The sequence below is a fragment of the Dromiciops gliroides genome, chromosome 5 (genome assembly GCF_019393635.1).
Source record: "Dromiciops gliroides isolate mDroGli1 chromosome 5, mDroGli1.pri, whole genome shotgun sequence".
NCBI classification, from domain to species: Eukaryota; Metazoa; Chordata; class Mammalia; order Microbiotheria; family Microbiotheriidae; genus Dromiciops; species Dromiciops gliroides.
This window is the reverse complement of record NC_057865.1, coordinates 281799943-281817137: the sequence shown is the minus strand read 5'-3', so window position 1 is coordinate 281817137 and position 17195 is coordinate 281799943. Positions and strand designations below refer to the sequence as shown.

At 47.1% G+C, this 17195-nt stretch overlaps 1 protein-coding gene across 2 annotated transcripts in view; it reads left to right on the top strand.

The window, feature by feature from the left end:
* The first annotated feature begins 5112 nt into the window (after positions 1-5112).
* SLC41A2 (solute carrier family 41 member 2) overlaps positions 5113-17195 on the top strand; it is a 142184-nt gene continuing 130101 nt past the window's right edge. Inside the window, exon 1 of one of the 2 annotated variants that reach the window (XM_043965642.1) lies at positions 5113-5209. The gene's annotated coding sequence lies outside the window, so the exon portion shown is untranslated. Of the gene's footprint in view, positions 5274-17195 lie in introns of both variants that reach the window. The other variant, XM_043965641.1, reaches the window with a different exon arrangement.

Sequence of the window (17195 nt, the reverse complement as noted above, 5' to 3'; positions counted from 1 at the left end):
GTGGTACCTTTGTCCGCATGGATGGTCATGCCCTTACATGTAGCAAAAATTCTGTCCAAAGGAACATAATTTTTAGTTTCTTATATTTTTGGTTGCTTATATTTTGTAAGATATTTTGGGGCTTGGGGGGGCTAGATTATTTTCTTTTTTTCAATTTCCTATTCATTTATTTTATCTTTTTTAAAAATCTGGGACAATTAACTCTTTGTCTTATGCAGTTTTCATTTATGATTCCTTGAAATTATTGTTGTTGTCTATCCTTCATTCTCAAAGATGACCGTGACATTGGGGTGATGTTATGACTTGCACTGAATGGGATTTAAGTGAAGGAAGGCTATGCAAGGTCACCAACCTTACTCTCTCCTCCAAAGCCATCTGGGTCCAGTGGCAAGATATACATCAAGGCAACTGGAAATGGCCCTGGATGGTTTTTTTAAGGCAATTGTGGTTAAATGACTTGCCCAAGGTCACACAGCTAGTGTCTGGGGTGAGATTTGAACTCAGGTCCTCCACTCTAGGGCCAACACTCTATTCAATGCTCCACCCGGCTTCACATTGAATACACCTTTTTTTTTTTTTAATTTTCACGGGCAATGGGGTTAAGTGACTTGCCCAGGGTCACACAGCTAGTAAGTGTTAAGTGTCTGAGACCGGATTTGAACTCAGGAACTCCTGAATCCAGGGCCGGTGCTTTATCCACTGCGCCACCTAGCCGCCCCTTGAATACACCTTTAAACCCAGATCATTTTGGCTTAATAAGTGACCGATAGAGGAAGCTAGGTGGCACAGTGGATAGAGCACTGGCCCTGGATTCAGGAGGACCTGAGTTCAAATCCGGCCTCAGACACTTAACACTTACTAGCTGTGTGACCCTGGGCAAGTCACTTAACTCCAATTGCTTCACCAAAAAAAAAAAAATTAATAAATAAGTGATCAATAATAGTCCCATTTCAAGCTTCTCTTGCCCATTGTTTGGGTTTTTTTTTTTTTTTTTGGTGGCTCAGACTGAGTGTAACTAGCAACTGTTTTCTGTTCTGACCTGAAACTCTGGGGGTCTTCCCCTCCCAGATTCTTTTGTGATGGCAAACTGGGCCATCTTTTGTCTCGATTCTTACCTAGCCTTTAATCATTGAATGGGTGTTGTCTCAGACAAGCTGAGACCCAGAAAAAGACCTCTGTTCAAAAAAGCCAAGGTCACCCAGTGCCTCCTGGGTCATCGCCAATCCTCTTAATTTTTGTCTTGCCACTGGCCTCTGATGACCCTTAAGGAGAGAGTGAGGCTGATGATAACTTGGCACAGCTCTGTCATATTTAAACCCAGCTCACTTGCAAGTCAGTACATCACCCTCCTGATGTCATTGGTCCTCTTCAAGAACTAAGGATGGGGGCAGCTAGGTGGCACAGTGGATAGAGCACCGGCCCTGGAATCAGGAGTACCTGAGTTCAAATCCGGCCTCAGACACTTAACACTTACTAGCTGTGTGACCCTGGGCAAGTCACTTAACCCCAATTGCCTCACCAAAAAAAAAAAAGAACTAAGGATGAATAACAACCCCTAATAACTCCCCAATTGATGGGGAATATTTCTATATTTTTTTTTGTTCCCACTGTCTTGTGGCTGTGAATATTTTCTTAGCTATGAGAGCACCATCAAAATCAAGAAATTTCAGAAGAACATGATGATTTCCTTCAAACCAAGTCCACCTATATCTTGACACTTGGGGATTTGGGGGAAGTGAGCACTGGGAAGGATATTGAAAACTATGATGGAAACTGTTGTGGGGAACTAGGGTAGGGGTTTGGGCTCCTTAGGAATTCCTCTGTAAAGAATGACACCCTCTTGCACACAAATCCAAGAGAATAAGATAATAGTTTATTTAGGGGCTGGGGAAGGGAAACCAAGAGAGAAATCCTCGGACTTCTCATGGGGAGAAGGCATGGCACAGAGCATGGCTCTGAGATACCAATCTCCTCAAGCAGGAGACAGGCAGATACTTTTATAGAGGTCCAATGGTGGTCCGATGAGGTGATCATCTGACTGTGGAAAGTTCCCCTATTGAGGGAGGATCATCCCCGACTGGTGGTGGCTGGGGGAATTGGGTGAAGGGTGGCTGCAGATCTCTCATCCTCCAGACACATCTCTCTCCTTCTCCCGACACAAAGGCAGCAGCCACACCTAATTTTACCTCCCCAGGGATGAGGGAGACTGGAATGAAGGGTGGTGGTCTTGGAGCTAGCTCAGTCCTGATCAGGTTCCACTTACCTCTTTAGGTGTGTCTGTCCTTTGGTTTAGTTTCTCAAGGAGAAGGTTCTTTGATGTCCCCCAGAGAACTTCTGGGGTTCTAGACCCTCTAACAGAAATGATGGTTTTGGATTAAGAAACAAAAGAGGCTAAAGGATTGTAAACTACTGAGAAGCCTCAAAACTGCAAGCCATAAATATTATAAAAAGAGAGTTGAAAGATGTTGGATATAGCAGAGCACCAAACAACATTGCCAAAGACAAAATCGACATTTTAGCTATATTCTCAGACTCTTTCTATGTATGGTTTAATTTTTACTAAATCTCCCCCTTCTTTTTTCTTTAAAAAATATTATTGTTGGGGCAGCTAGGTGGTGTAGTGGATAAAGCACTGGCCCTGGATTCAGGAGGACCTGAGTTCAAATCAGACCTCTGACACCTGACACTTAGTAGCTCTGTGACCCTGGGCACCCTCATTACCCTGCCCCCACCAAAATATTATTGTTATGTGGAATGGCTCTCTGGGAAGGGGCAAGAGGAGGGATACTGGGGTGAATTTTGGTTATTTAAAACAAAAGAGAAGAGTAAATTTTTTTGTTTAAAAAACAAAAAAGAACAATTTGACTATCTCAAAGCTGGGAAAGAATTAGTTACTGATAAGGTAGTCATTTCTGATTCAGGTATTTGTATTCAATCTCTATCCTAATCAGTCATTCAAAAGGAGAGCAGGACCTTGCCAGGGTGGGCACGTTGCTAGACTGCTACAAGCCATCAGAAGTCATGACCACGTGGACCCAGACCTCCAGGGGAACTAATTCTGTTTGGGGGAGAGTTGCCTGGATTGGAGGGTGAGTCAATTCTCACTTTAGATATCTACATCCGTGTAGCCCCAGAACATCCTTCAGACCAATCAGCCATCTTCCAGGGTCTAACTAGTGCATACTCCATTTCCCACTTCCCAACTAGCTGGCACTTCTGGCTCAGAAAACAAATTATCCAATCAATACTACAACTGCCACTGGGTGTGGTTGCACTCACAATTCCTGTGCCTGTCTAGAACTAAGCCAAAGCTCCCCTCCGTGTGCCCCATTGCCTCCTGTTCTCTGTAGCCCCTTGTCTAGTAGAATGTAAGCTCTTTGAAGGCAAGAATTATCTCCTTTTTATGTTGTTCTCACCAGCACCCAGAGGTTGACACAGATAACAAATTCTTGTTGAATGGCCAGTTAGTTGGCTTCATCAAAAGATGAAAAAACAATGTGTGAAATGATAACAGGGGGCAGCTAGGTGATGCAGTGGATAGAGCACCGGCCCTGGATTCAGGAATATATGAGTTCAAATCCGGCCTCAGATACTTAACACTTACTAGCTGTGTGACCCTGGGCAAGTCACTTAACCCCAATTGCCCCGAAAAAGAAAGAAAGAAAGAAAGAAGGAAATGATAACAGAATTGATTTTGTGTATATAATAATGACCATGTTGATAATGGTATTAATGCAGCACTTTAAGGCTATATGGTGTAGGACAGGGCTGGCGAACTGGCTGCACACATGCAGCTCATGCTTCCTCCCCCTCCCCTCCCACTAAAATCTAATGAGGAAATATTTTGTGTTTGTTCCGTCGCGTCCGACTCTTCATGACATGTTTTCTTGACAAAGATATTGGAATGGTTTAACATTTTCTTCTCAGTGTGTCACCATTTTCCAGATGAGGAACTTAACCCCCAGGTTAAGTGACTTGCCCAGGGTCACACAGCTAGAACACCAAGGAAACGATCCTCCCGACTTCAGGCTCATTGCTCTATCCACTGCACCATTTAGCTGACCCTGGGAAAAGTTTTCAAAATAAATTAAAATTCAGTACAACATAGATAATGTTAATTTATGGGTTTCTGAGTCAGTACGTGGCCCTTGAAGATCCATTTCTATTTAAATTTTAATAAATACTGTGGACCGAGAGAGCTGGCCTTAGGAGCAGAAAGGGTTGGGTTCAAGTCTTATTTTTGACATGTTTGCCGTGTGTCTCTGGGCATTGATTTTACTTCAATCTCAGGCAGCTGGGTAGCCCAGTAGTAGTCAGGAAGACCTGAGTTCAAATTCAGCTTCAGACGCTTCTTAGCTGTGTGACCTTGGGCAAGTCGCGTCACTCTGCCTCGGTTTCCTCATCTGTAAAGTGGGCTGGAGAAGGACATGGTCATGAGGAGTGGGACATGCCTGAGCCCCAGACCACGGGCTTCACCAGACTGACAGCTTGGAGAGGACCCCGGGCTCTTATTGGTCCTCAGGAGCAGCCTCTGAAATGCTCCGCTGGACAGGGCTGGAGCGGACCCTGGAAATCAACTGCTCCAGCTCCCCCGCCCCCATTGCACAGATGGGAAGACTGAGACCCCGGGAGGGACGGTGACAAACTCGGGGGCGGGGAGGAGGGGCTCCGGTCGTACAGGTGGGGAGGCTGGACCTTGCCCGGCCCCCCGGCTCCCGCAGCCGTGGTGGGGAGCTCGCACGCGTGGCAGTCCGCCCGCCCGCGCGCCCCGCCCCAGGCGCCACATCATCAGGGGATTCCTGGCTCCCGGGCCGGCGGCGGCGGCAGCGGCAGCGGCTGCAGCAGCAGCTGGAGCGGAGCGCCCCGCACCTGCGCACTCGGCCTCGGCTCCTGGCTCCGAGAGGCGGGGGCGGGCAGGGCCGGCGTCGGGCGCGAGCGCGGGCGGGGCGGGGCCGCGCACGGACCGGCCTGGCCCAGGGGCAGGCCGAGGCGGGGCGGGGCGCGCGTGTCCGGCGCGCGCGCTCGGGCCGGCGCGGGGGCGTGCGGCGCGTTCGCGTTGTCTCCCTCGCAGGCGGCGCCGGCGGAGCCGGGACCTGTCACGGCGGCGGCGGAGCGAGCGGAGGGGCCGCGGGCACCGAGCGCAGCGGGCGGGGCAGGGCGGCAGCGGGCGGGCCACCCCCGGCTCGGGGCCTGAACCGCCGCCCGGCAGGTGAGGATGCGGGGAAGGTCGCGGCTCGTGCGGGGGCGGGGTCGGCCCCCCCAGCGCCTCCCAGGTAGGGCCGGAGGGGAAACTGAGGCCGGCGGGGAGGGGGCGGAGAGGCGGGACCGGGGGGCGGGGGGGGCCTGAGGGGCTGGGGCTCCCCTCATCCTACAGACGGGGAAACTGAGGCCCGGAGATCGGCACCCCAGAATCTGCTTCAACCCTCCCCCCTCCCATTCTGCAGAGGGGGAAACTGAGGCCCAGATAGTGGATCATCGCGGGGTTTGCGTGTTGCATTGGGAAGAAAGGGGAGGGCAGGAGAACTGGGTTCGAATCCTGCCCCTGCCTAAGTGTGACCACAGGCCAGCCTCAGTTTTCTTGGCTTCACTGTCCTCATCCATGAGATGGGGGGTTGGAACAGATGCCCCCCCCCCCAGGTCCCTGCCAGCTCTGGATCCTGCTCTTTGATCCTGCCATCTAACCTCAGTTTCCTTGTCTGTTAGATGGGGGAGGGGGGTTAGACCCCACCATGGTCCTAAGTAGCAGAATTAGGATTTGAACTCAGGTCCCCCTGACTCTGAGTCTGGAGCTCTTTCATCTAAGGCCTGATAGTTGGGGTGGGGGTGGGTGGCTCATTACCCCCTCGCTGGGCCCCTAGTCCTCTCATCTGCAGCATGAAGGGGCTAGACTGTCTGTGGTCTTTCACTCTGGATTGGACTTCAGCCTCTGAGGACATGCCCTGAAGTATTGACCATTTCCCCCCTCTCTGTCCCCATCCCGAAGCTAAGGGGAAAGGATGACCTTCTCCCAGAACCGTCCTTGGGCCACACACTGAGCTGGAGGGCACCTTAGAGAAGCCCTGGGGAGTCTGGTCCCCTCCTTCTGTAGCTAAGGAGACCTCGAGAGGAGGGAGGTGACTGGCCCAAGGTCACACTGGACAGGGTGGTCCTGTGGAAAGAGCTCAGCTTCCTAGGCCTCCCAGAAGAGATCCTGGTGCCTATCAAGGCCACCTTCCCACTGGACATCAAGTCGAAGGGCTCTGCCAGATGAGTGGATTTGCCCCTCCCTGCCTGGAGACCAGGAGTGGTCATTTAGCTGGCCGGAACACTACCTGTGCCCTCCTCCCTGCTTGGCTGGTGCCGAAGCCATCCCGGGCCTCACCTGGCCCCAGTCACTCGCCCTAGCGGGAAGAGAGTCATCAGAGCATCCAGTTTGGAGACTTGGAGAAAGGACTTGGGGGGATCTCATCCAAGCCTCTGGTTTCAGAGACCTGTCCGCCATCCTGGGTTTGAGGACGTACCCTGCCGCTTAGTACTGAGTGACGTTGGGTGGGTCACTTGGCTCCTGTGTAAGATGATTGGACCAGGTGGCCTCCAGGGCCCCTTCCTGCTCTAGAGCCAGGGCCTCTGGTGCTGCCTTTGGCACCCCAGCCTTCAGGAGCCTTCCTTGTGGCCAAGGGACCTCAGTATTATTTGTTCCCCAAGTGTTGGGTGGAGTCAGCAAGACACAGGTGGTACACCCCAAATCTTTTTCTTTCTTTTTTAAAAAACAAACCTTTTTTTAAAGTTTTGTTTTTATATCACCAGCATCCATTCCCCCTCTCAGAGAGCCATTTGATATAACAAATTCTATTTTTTTTTTTAAAGAAAAAAAAGGAGAAAAAATCAGCAACACTGATGGATACTTCGGAGTCTGACAGACTAGGTGGGGTGCCCTAGCTCCGGCCTCAACAGAGTGGGCCCCCCTCGAGTCTTGTTAAACATCACAGGCTCCCCAGCTTTGCAACGTTCTCGTATTTCCTCTTCTTGTGTATTTGAACAATCCAAAAACAGTCCTGATAGATTCTAGGTTCTGGGTCAGCCCAGAGGCTGCTGGTTTGGAAGTCAAAAGACCTGGTGTCAGATGTCATCCTTGCTGCACTTGGGACACTGGGCAAATCACTTCCTTTCTCTGGGCCCCGTTTTCTTCCTCTAAACTGATCAGCTTGGATTCTGTGATCTCTGATCCACTATAAATCGACATCTATTGATAAAGCCCTGCGGATGTAGCCAGAATTTCTCTTTCTCTTTGGGGTGATTCATCGTGAGTAGGTATATAAGTACAATTCAAAGAACATCGGGGAAACAGGAGTGCTAAGCAGGGGTTGGAGGCTTCCTGAAGGTATTCTTTGTATTCCCTGAGCTTAACATAATGCCTAGTATGCAGTAGGTGCTTAATGAATGTTTGTTGAATGAGTGATCTGGGGGATCATGGAAGGAAGACATCCTAGAGGAGGTGCCACTTGAGCAGAGGTGAGGGGAACATTTATTCCAGATATTGGGAGTGATGCATACCTGGAGGCAGCCAGGTAGGCCAGTGGATAGAGCTTGGGACTTGGAACCTGGAAGACCTCAGATATTAGCTTGCTGTGTGACCCTGGGCAAATCATTTCACCTCTTTTGGCCTTGATTCCCTCATCTGTAGAATGGGGTTAATAGTTGTACATGCCTCCCAGGTTGTTGTGAGGATTGAATGAGTTAACATGTAAAGCCCTTTGCAAACCTTAAATCTCTATGTAAATACTAGCCATTATTCTTATTAGGCAGTATCAAGTTCAGGGAATGACTGGTTGTCTACCTTGGCTCTAATGTAGGGTATTTTTCTGTAACTCTCAGGCAGGTGCCCCAGAAAAGTTTTTCCCATCTTTAAGGTCCTCTCAGGGTCCGTATCTGCCCACCTAAGTGGTCACCATTAATAGTTAGCCAGAGGCACAGTGGATAGAGCACTGGCCCTGGAGTCAGGAGGACCTGAGTTCAAATCCGGCCTCAGACACTTAATACTTACTAGCTGTGTGACCCTGGGCAAGTCAACCCCAATTCCCTCACCAAAAAATAAACAAACAAACAAATAAATAAATAAAAAGTTAGCCAGAGGTCATAATTAATTCAGAGTAAAGGTATTTAATGAAAGGCCTAATGAGAAAAGTAGCAATAAAATATTTCTCCCATGGACTTGGAGCATATTTTCTCACAGATTTCCCCACTATCAATAAATAGGGTGGAGACATTTATGGAGGACACGTACATGGAAGAACTCACATGTGTAGTCAAGATATCTGCCTGGTGGGACGACTTACAACACCAGCGCTCCTGGGACGGGACCCTGATGTATCCTAGCTGTGACCTTACTGGGTCTGCTCCCCATTGGTCTCCACCCCCCCCCCCCCCCGGCCGTGTTGCCTTTGCCTTATATAGCTCTATTCAGTGTGGTTCAGGGGGATGACGAGTTTCCATCAAACATGGCCTGGCCTGGTCCCACCTGGCTCCCTACAGAGCTATGGGACTTCTCTCTGCCTAGTTCCACTGAAATTTTTAGCTATGGGATTGGTCTCTTCCACATAAGAAGAGTAGGCTCTGCTGTGCTCTTTTAGTTTAAAAGCCAAAGGCTTTTCATTTAGAAAACTAGCCGCTCTTACCTTAGCTGTAAGACTCGCATCTGCCCTGTGGATGGTAGAAAAAAGAGTGGAGAGATTCTCTTGATAGAAAATTGATGACTTGGCAACTGATTAGAGATGGGAAGTGAAGAAGCAAAGAAGGTTTGGGAATAATTTCAAGGCTGTAAAACTAGGTGTCTGGGAAGATGGATTGCCCTCAGCCAATTAGGGTGTCCTCTGCCCTTTGCCTGGGAAGTTTGGAGCTAGGGCAGGTTCTGTGGGTATGATGGTGAGTTCCACACACGTGAGGAGTGTGTGATGCCTGTAGGACATCTAGGAGATGAAATCCAGCCAGGCATTAGATGTGTGACTGACAGGAGAGAGGTTAGGACTGGATATATAGAGAGTCAGGAGTCACTAACTGAAGCTTGAACTCTCGGGAGCTGTTGAAGTCTCCAGAGAAAAAACCGTAGTGCAAAAGAGAAGGGGACCAGGACAGAATATCAAGGAACACCAATTCCTGCCCACTCCCCCCACCCCGGGGCAGGAGATGGATGATGATCCAGCAAAGGAGCTTGGTTGGGTGCAGTCAGACGGCAAATATCTGTTCTGGTCTTCAGTTTTTGTTTTGTTTTTTTTGGTGAGGCAATTGAGGGTTAAGTGACTTGCCCAGGGTCACACAGCTAGTAAGTGTCAAGTGTCTGAGGTCAGATTTGAACTCAGGTCCTCCTGACTCCAGGGCCACTGCTTTATCCACTGTGCCACTTAACTGACCCTAAATTGGCTCTTTCTTGAAATACTGTCCTTCCCACTAGAGACTGAGATATCTTATAACAAAGAAAAAACACTAAGCAAAAACTTCTTATACACAGTGACCAGGTCTGATAATACATGTATCATCTTACTCCAGGAGTAGTTGCTCACCAGTCTTCAGGAGGGAAGCCAGTTTCATGATCTCTTCTTTAGAGCCCCCATTGGTGTTTCGCTTGCTTTGAGTGAGCTTTTTTCATTTGTTTTGCTGTCGTAAGTGGATTTAGTTTTGGTTCTGCATCGGTTCATAAAATCTCCATGTTTCTCTGACTTATTCATAGTCATCATTTCTTATTGCACAGTAATATCGCCTTGCATTCATATAAGCGCAGTTTGTTCATGGGTAAGGAATGTTTGACTCATATCACTGCATATCCAGATTGCCTGGCTGGTCTTACAATAATAGCAGTAAGAGCTAGAGTTGACATAACCTTTAAGGTTGGCAGAGCACTTTGTCTGGTCTGGGTGGTTTTCATTAGATCCTCACAACAGCCCTGAGAGGGATGTGCTGCTATCCCTATTTTAGAGATGAGAGGAGTAAAGTGACTTGCCCAGGGTCATGTGGGTAGGGCACCCATCACTCTCTCTGTTGGTGTTGACCCGAGGCCTGTGCAGCCAAGTAGAGTTTGCATAGAGGCAGCCCTTGCCTCAGAGAAGCTGCAGGCCAGAGGCTTTGCTTCCTGGAGGTGCTGGAGCAGAAAAACTGTCTCATTGCTTGTAGAATTGTATGAGGGAGATGTCCAAAGCACATGCTCCTTTTCCTCTTCTTTCCTTTGACTTTGGCCTTCTCCTTCTGGGTCACATCACCATCCCAGTGCTGCAGAAGGGCCTGAAGGGACTATGAGAATAATTGTCCCTTTCACATATATGACTTCATTTGATCTTTTCTTTTCTTTTCCTTTTTTTTTTTTTTTTGGTGAGGCAGGTGGGGTTAAGGGACTTGCCAGGGTCACACAGCTAGTAAGTGTCAAGTGTCTGAGGCTGGATTTGAACTCAGGTACTCCTTACTCCAGGACCGGTGCTCTATCCACTGCGCCACCTAGCTGCCCCTCATTTAATCTTTATACCCACTCTATAGGGTGAAGGGGCAGAGAGGAAGGGTATTTCCATTTGCATTTTACATGGAAATATTGGGGCAGCTAGGTGACTTTGTGAATAGAGGCTCCAGCCTCAGACACTTAGTGGCTGTGTGACACTGGCCAAGTCACTTAGCCTCCGTCTGCCTCAGTTTCCTCATCTGTGAAATGGAGATAACAGCACCTGCCTCCCAAGGTGGTTGTGAGGATCAAATGAGATGATGTCTATAAAGCTCTTAGCACTGCGCCTGGCACCTAGTAATCACGATATAAGTGGTGGCTGTTCTTATTGTTATGATTATCAGTGATGAAATCATCTCTGCGGTGAGATGACTTTCTGAAGGACAAGTTGGAACAAAAGCCCTAAGTCTTCTTCTTCTTCTTCTTTTTTTTTTGCAGGGCAATGGGGGTTAAGTGACTTGCCCAGGGTCACACAGCTAGTAAGTGTCAAGTGTCTGAGGTTGGATTTGAACTCAGGTCCTCCTGAATCCAGGGCTGGTGCTTTATCCACTGCACCACCTAGCTGCCCCCGCCCTAAGTCTTCTGACCCCCAAGTTCACTGAGTTTGTCAGTACCCGAGGTCTCTCTTTTCTGGTGACCCTCCTTTTCTGACCTCACGGCTCAGTTGGTGCCCATTATCTTCAGATTCTCAAGGCTCTACTCAGCAAAACATACTTTTAGGATAGGATCTGAGAAGCCCCAGTGAAAATGGCTGGCAGGACTTAAAATAGCCTTCTTCCCAGGGTTATTTTCATCTTAAACAGTGACAAAGCCTTACATTCACTGTGGATACCTATAATTTGTATCATCTCAGTCAGCAAGATTCTGAAAGAAGGTTTTTGGAGGAACAGGAGGTCTGGTTCCTCTGCAGTCATAGCAAGAGGCCTTGCTCAGCCTGTAAGCCAGCCTTTCCTGTAATTGGTATAACCCCCCTCCCCAACTGCCTAAGCTATAATTATTGGGATTATTAAAGTGGAACAGGTCTATGTGATAAGATATAGATAAGTAACTGACTCAAATATAAGGGAACTTTAATTTTAATCCCAGGTCTGCTAATAACAAATATCTTGAGTACGGAAATAACATTTAATCCTTTTATGAAGTAAGGATAACAATTTCAGCATACTTCTCGGTGCCCTTTGGAATGAATGAAATCACTATAATTTTGAAATTAACATTTTGGAGAATATAATAGGTACGCTAGCAGTCCTTGACTGATAAGGGTTTCATTCTCCCTACTACATTCCACCTCCCATTCCATGGGATGACAGGACCCAGAGAGTGGCCATTAATGGTTCAGTGTTAACTCGTAAGAAGTTTCCAGTTGTGTGCCTTAGGGATCTGACCTTGGCCTTGTTCAGCTCTCCGACATTTTGACCATTGACTTTATGAAAATCTATGTGGCCTGCTTGTCTGGTCTGCAAATGGCTATGAAGGTGTAAGGGAAAGCTGACATATTGGGTGACAGTGTCTCGACTAGGATCCAACAGGATAGAATGGTTAACAATATCAAAGAAGGTTAAAGTTTGTGATTGTTGTTCAGTCATTTCAGTCATGTCCGACTCTTCATGACCCCATTTGGGGTTTTCTTGGCAGAGATACTCGAGTGGTTTGCCATTTCCTGCTCCAGCTCATTTTACAGATGAAGAAACTGAGGCAGACAGGATGAAGTGACTTGCCCAGGGTCCACAGTACCATTCCTGACAAAAGCTCATGTTACTTTATGGCTGACAAGCTGCTTTGATCACAATAAGCCTATGAGATGGGCAGTGAGACGATGGCAATCCCCATTTTACAATAAGTGGCATTAAATAAGGAATAAGCATTTAGTAAACACCTGCTGTGTGCCAGGCACCGTTCTTAGTGCTTTACAGTTACTATGTCACTTGTTCCTCCCAAGGCTGAGAAGTAGGTACTATTTTCACCCCCATTTTACAGAGGAGGAAACTGAGGCAGACAGAGGTCAGGTGAGACAGGACTGTACTCAGCTCTTCCTGCCTCCAGGCCCAGTGCTCTATCCACCGAACCACCTGTCTCTGACTCCATCCAAGCAAGCAGTCACAGCAATGGTCCCATGTTGTTCCGATCTCACTGTCTGTGTTGTTCTTTCCACAGGACCACACATAAATGGCTTACAAAAAAAAAATTTAATGATGTTGAGTTGTTGTCTGAGAAGCAGTTCTTTTTTTTTTTTTTTTGCAGGCAATGGGGGTTAAGTGACTTGCCCAGGGTCACACAACTAGTAAGTGTCAAGTGTCTGAGGCCAGATTTGAACTCAGATACTCCTGAATCCAGGGCCGGTGCTTTATCCACTGTGCCACCTAGCTGCCCCTCAAAGTATTACTTTCAAAACACGGTTCTGCCGAGTGACCAGGGAAGCTCTGGATAAAGGCCTTGCTTGCTCAGTAGGAAGTGCATCTGGGCCCAGTGGGAAGTGTGCCAGAACCCGGGTCACAAGGGGAAGCTTGAGGCTGGCTTGAGAATCAGGGGACTCATGTTGGGATCCTGCCGTGGAGGGCAGTCATCCTTCCTGGGTGACTGGTGAAATTGCTGCCCTGCCCTGAGCCCATTTCTCAGCTGTAAAGTGAGGGGTGTTGCCTTCAGGAGATGGCTTCTTTGGTTTTCTCTGGGTTTAAATGAATGATTCTGTGGCTTGGGGTTGGCTCCCAGCGCTGCCGCTTAAGGTGACCTTGGGTAAGTCCCTGAAATTCTTTGAGCCTCAGTTTCTTCACCTGTAAAATGAAGAGCTTGGCCTGGGAGGCCTCTAAGATGCCAGCAAGGTCTAAATCTGTGATCTTGTGATCTGCAAGATACTCTGCAGTGCCTTGGAGCCTCTCTGGCTGGAGCAGGTCAAAATAGAAATAAATCGCAGATGCTTCAGTATTACAGAAACCAGAACAAATCTTCATTTTCCTGACGCACTGTGACTATTTTCAGATACTCAGGCTTAAATTCACGTTTTTATGTTGTCTGGAGTCTAATATCAAATAGAGGATTGTGGAAGTTAAATAAATTGGAATGTCAATATTGTCATTTTTTAAAAACTTTTTTTTTTTTGGCAGGGCAATGAGGGTTAAGTGACTTGCCCAGGGTCACACAGTTAGTAAGTGTCAAGTGTCTGAGGTCAGATTTGAACTCAGGTCCTCCTGAATCCAGGGCCGGTGCTTTATCCACTGTGCCATCTAGCTGCCCCTAATATCGCCATTTTATAGACTAGAATCATAGAGTTTATAGCTAGGGGAGACCTTAGCTATCATCTAGACCAACCCCTCATTCTCTAGAAGAGAGACTGAGGCCCAGAAGTTAAAAGGCTTATCCGAGGTCACACAACTAGAACGTAGCAAGCTTGACATTCATTCCCAGGGAGTACAATTCCAGATCCAGTTCTCTTTCTACTTTACTATTAACGCCCCCCCCATCATTGTTGTTTTGGGGTAGGGCACTGATATCACTAAGAAGTGTTCACGTTTGATAGCTTTTGGTAACCTGACCAAAACATAGCTTTTGTTTTCCCCAATAGAATGTGGTATATTTGTGTTAGGATTATTTTTTAAATGTGTTTTATTGATGCTTTTAAAAAACATCCTTGTTACTTCTCAGCAGTTCCTTGCTCCCTAAAATACACTCCTTTGTGACACAGAGGTATGATAAAATAGATCAGTCAATGTGTTGGCCATGTCTGACAATGTCTTCTTTATTTCTCTCTGCTGAGAGGAGGAGGGTGTGCATCCTTGTCAAGCTCCTGAAGTTGTGATTGGTCACAGCCTTGAGGTAGCATTCTGATCTTTCAGTGTTGTTTCCAGATGAGATGATATCAGTGTAGTGCTTACTTAGCCATAGCGGGTGATTAATAAATGTTTGTTCTTTCCCCCTTCTCTTCCTTTTACATTATTCTGGTCATTTTGTAAATTGTTTCCTTGGTTTTGCTCACATTTGTTTGCATCAGTTCATATAGCTGTGAATCGGGAGTCTGTTCTCTAGGACCTCGATGAGTTTTGAGAGGCTCATTGGCCTGCAAGTTAATCTGGTGGCTAACTTTTCTATGACAGAAGCTCTTGGAGTGCTTGTGGTGTGTATCAGTAGGGGAGTCCCCAGTCACCTCCAATCATAGCTCTTTAAGGTATTGAAGAAGTCTTGTTTCAGTCGGTGGGTGAACATCAGCCAAATGCACCCCCTGTAGACACAGTGCCCAGGGTAGGGAAATTTCCAGGCATCTTAGAGGAAGGAGAGGCAGGATCCTGTGGCCTGAAATTCTGCTAGAAAAGTTAGCGCAGGAGTAGGAAGCTTTCAGGAATGGGATTCTAAAGAGACAGAGGAACCATCCTGATGAACCTCACTTTCATCTGAACCATACTGAAGAAAGTTGAGCACAGTGACTTCCACCCTACCCGCCAGCACACACACAAAGATCATAGCATAGAAATACATTAAACTCAAAAGGGAAGTAGGAGAGGATGGGGAGAGGAACAGGGGAAAGCACGGTGTTAGAGGGAATAGGGTTTTGAGGATACGTAAGAGAATAATTGGAAACAAAACAAACTCCAATTAGAGAGGATATAGGGCATTAAGGGGGAGATTAAAAGGAAAGGAAAAATGAGTAAAAAGTTTAGGATCAGGTACAGGGAAGGGGGGAAGAAAAGGTTATGTTGGAGCAGAAACAGCTTTTCATTTTATATATCACAAGTATTAGACTCTCTTTTGACTATAGCTCTTCCCCACCTTATTTTAATAAGGGAGGTGGGGGCAAAGAGAGGAAATAGAAAAAGGGCACAGAATGGAGGGAAGTAAGTACTGTTAACAGTTATACCCATGAATGTGAATGGGATGAACTCACCCATAGAACAGAAGATAGCAGAATAGATTAGAAAGCAGAATCCAGTGATATGTGGCTTATAAGAAACACACTTAAGCATAAAGATTCATTTTTAATTAAGGGACTAAAGCAAAATCTATTATGCTTTAGCTAAACTAAGAAAAAGCAGAGGTAGCAATCATAATTTCAAATAAGGCTACAGTAAATATAGACATGATAAAAAGAGATAAGCAGGGAAACTGCATTGTGCTTTAAAATACCACAGACAATGAATGAATATTATAGACACACATATACAGGTGCACACACGTGTACCAAACAGCATAGCTTCTAAATACTTAAAGGAAATGATAATGGAATTGAAGGGAGAAATAGACAGCAAAACTATAATTATAGGGAACCTCACTATACCCCCTTCATACCTGTACACATGAGGGTTAAGTAACTTGCCCAGGGTCATACAGCTACTAAGTGTCAAGTGTCAGAGGTCTGATTTGAACTCAGGTCCTCCTGAATCTAGGGAGGGTGCTTTATCATTCTTTTTTTTTTTTTTTTTGTAGGCAGTGGAGGTTAAGTGACTTGCCCAGGGTCATACAACTACTAAGTGTCAAGTGTCGGAGGTCTGATTTGAACTCAGGTACCCCTGAATCCAGGGCCGGTGCTTTAACCACTGCGTCATCTAGCTGCCCTTTTTTTTTAACATTCTTTTTTTTGGGGGGTGCTTTATCCACTGTGCCCCCTAGCTGCCTCCAACCTGCATGGATCTTGAGAAACATGAGAGAGGATTACTGCTCAGAGATATGGTCTATCCACTGCACCACCCAGCTGCCCCTAAATCTCTAATCCTAATCCAGTGAACATTTATTGTCTCCCATGTGCCCCGCACTATGCCAAGTGTTGGGGATACAATGAATAAAAAGACATCCTCTGTCCTAAAGGAGCTTTAAAGGGGGAGAAAACACCAAGGAGGCAGGAGAGGTATGGGGGGAGAGCTGGGACGCCAGGCATCATCTAGTTACCTGGAGCTGGAACCAGGCAGAGCTAGCAAGGTGCAAAGTGGTGTGGACTTTACACACACACCCTCACTCACAAACATGCCCTTTGCACCTGGCCATACCTCAAGTGTGAACGTGTCCCTGCCTCTCTTTTACCTCTCAGAATCCATCATTCCCTTCGGGATTTAGCTCAGGCATCCCCACATTCATGCCTACCTACGTGAAACTTTCCCTTCTCCCCCCAGCCTGGTGTCACCTCCCTTCCCAGTGCCCTCCCCCATCACCTGGTATATCCCATGTGATCTCCCCACTTCAGATGGATGTCAGCACCTTGAGGACAAGGCTAATTTACATTGATCTTTCTCTCCTTAGTGCCTTAGGCTAGTTTCCTTCACTTAATGGCCACTTAATAAGTGCTCCATCCATTCCTTGCTTCACAGTTAGCTGGAGCGAGAATTGAACAGGAGGCAGCTAGGTGGCCCAGTAGATAGAGTGCTGGGCCTGGAGTCAGGAAGACCAGAGTTCAAATCCAGCCTCAGACATGCACTAGCTGTGTGACCCTATGCAAGTCACTTAACTTCTGTTTGCCCTAATCTACCAGAGAAAGAAATGCCAAGCCACTCTAGTATCTTTGCCAAGAAAACCCCATGGACAGTATAATTTATAGAAGTAATGAAGTCAGACATAAAAGAACAACAAGAATTTAATAGAAAGAAAAACAGATATGGTTGCATTTTGCAACCTTCAAAGAGTCAAAAATGTGGTCATTCCAAAATGCAGTTGAAAGATACCATTTTAGCAATGACGATTTTAATTCAGTGTGTGTCATCCAGTGAGTACAGGCTTCCAAGAGAGATGGAAGGGTAACAGGGGCCAGCCCAGTGGCAGC